Here is a 2,009-nt window from a genome sequence, read left to right as displayed (position 1 = left end):
CACTATTACACAGTAGATCAGGGTATAAATGATCACTATTACACAGTAGATCAGGGTATAAGTGATCACTATTACACAGTAGATCAGGGTAATCAGATTAGTATAAAACACCACGTGCACGTAATAAATCCTATTAGAGTATTGAGCTCTAAGGTGTTTATAAAAAGACTGAGCAGATGACATCAGGGGAACATTTGTTTAGCCGAATAAAAAGTCGGTTTAAAACCATTTGGATGAGCTCATTTCAATAAGGAGCTGACACAAAAAGAATGATCTAAATTAAATATTTCACAATAAGGTTTGGTGTGTACATAATACAAACTAAACCACTTTATTCAACATGTAATCACATATCATTATCGATCGTTTTATTAAGTATAAAAATGTGTGGTTACATATTGCTTAATAAAAACATCTAAACAGCCGCTCACCTTTTCTTAATAAAGGTGGATTAGCCGAGCTAGCCTGAGTGTTAGCATCGCTGCTAGCTTAGCTTAGCTTCATTGCTCGGCGGAGGCGCCATCTGCCAGGAGGCTGTGCCCGGGCCCGGGCCTCGGGCTCCCGCCACAGCCTCCACCTCAGTCCGCCGGTGAACCATCAAACCATAAAGTCCACACGGCTGGGCGGCCACGCGTGTCGGTGTTTCTCTTGAAACACGCACTCACCGGAGGTAAACACAAACACGTTGGTGTTGTGCGCTCTGCACCAAACCCCGTGCCGTGTGCACAAAGACGGAAAAACCCGGAAACCGCCGCCGCCGCGCGGAGCGGCCCGGAGCGGCGCTGCAGCGACTCCAGCCGGCTACAAAACGACGCGATCTGGGTGTTTGAACACACAAAGTGTCGCTTACAGTGGAAGAGAAGGCTGTGTTTTGTCCACTCCGGTGATCGTGGGTCCTTGGCGGCGTGGCTCGGTGCCTACGGTCCGGTCCACAGACGGATGAGCTGTGGTGCCTTCACGGACTTTCCAGGAAATTTGAGCTTCCTATACTGAAGCGAAGGAGTGTCGAGAAAGAATCTGGAGAAGTTGTTGCGTTTTCACACCAAGGAAGGTCGTGAGGACAGGTTTTAAAAATCTAGATGCGTCATGGGATGGCATGTTGGTCAAATCAACAATTAAATTTAACAACAGAGAATACAGTTGTAATAACATCCACTGATTCCTTGATGCGGGACGAGTCCCTTAATGCAGCTTCAGATTCAGCAGATAAAAAAATAAATGAGTAAATGTTGTTTTGGAATTAAAACAAATATACTTTTTTTTTTACCCAAATAATTATATACCACTGTTTTGACCTCCCTACCGCAAAGTTTGTGTTTTTTTATTTAATTTGTATCACATTTATCTCAGGTCAGATCTCTTGTAAATGAGTGTGAATTGTGACTTAGTTCAAAAAAGTTCAAGACAAAATCAACTGGACTTTATTTGTAACAGAAGACGTTTCTCTTCTCATCCGTGGAGCTTTCTCATTTCAAAGTGTGGGGCTCAGGTTATAAAGCTGAGGTCAGATACATGTAGATTGACCTATCACTCCTCACAGTGGGGGGTCTTTGTTAGTTTTTAGGAGCCACCCTGACAGGATGAAATTCCTGATGGCTGTGAAAATGGCTGGGTACAAGTTTTTGAAAGTTGAAATCTGAGACCTCCTCCTCTGTTCAAAGATAGTTTATCTCGTTTTTCTTAAATTGCTTCTTCACTCCCCTCTCAAACCATCTGTGTTCTCGGTCCAAAGAGTGAACATTCTGGTGTCTCTTATCCGTGAGGTGGAGGTGAACAGCTGAGTCTTGTCCTGAGGAGCCGGCTCTCCTGTGTTCAGCCATGCGTCTGTGAAGAAGCTGTTCATACAGAGACGTGGACGTCCCTCGCTGCTCTGGACAGCAGACACCACCACACCTGTGTGGACAACACACCCGAACACAAACAGACTGGTGTGTGTGACTGGTGGAAATGGCTGGAGGTAAATGTGACTAACCTGTATAAATAAAGGTTGAACGAATCTCAGCAGTCAC

The 2,009-nt window shown here is 44.6% G+C and overlaps 1 protein-coding gene across 2 annotated transcripts in view; it reads right to left on the bottom strand.

The window, feature by feature from the left end:
• The window catches only part of slc39a6 (solute carrier family 39 member 6), a 17,820-nt gene extending 16,869 nt beyond the window's left edge, over positions 1 to 951 (bottom strand). The window contains exon 1 of one of the 2 annotated variants that reach the window (XM_037682458.1): positions 851 to 951. The gene's annotated coding sequence lies outside the window, so the exon portion shown is untranslated. Of the gene's footprint in view, positions 1 to 431; positions 549 to 850 lie in introns of those variants that run through there. The other variant, XM_037682459.1, reaches the window with a different exon arrangement.
• Positions 952 to 2,009: the final 1,058 nt, after the last annotated feature.

The sequence above is a fragment of the Nematolebias whitei genome, chromosome 9, assembly GCF_014905685.2.
Source record: "Nematolebias whitei isolate Nwh7 chromosome 9, NemWhi1, whole genome shotgun sequence".
Classification (NCBI taxonomy): domain Eukaryota; kingdom Metazoa; phylum Chordata; class Actinopteri; order Cyprinodontiformes; family Rivulidae; genus Nematolebias; species Nematolebias whitei.
Note: the sequence above shows the minus strand (reverse complement) of the source record. Positions and strands in the feature narration are given on the sequence as shown.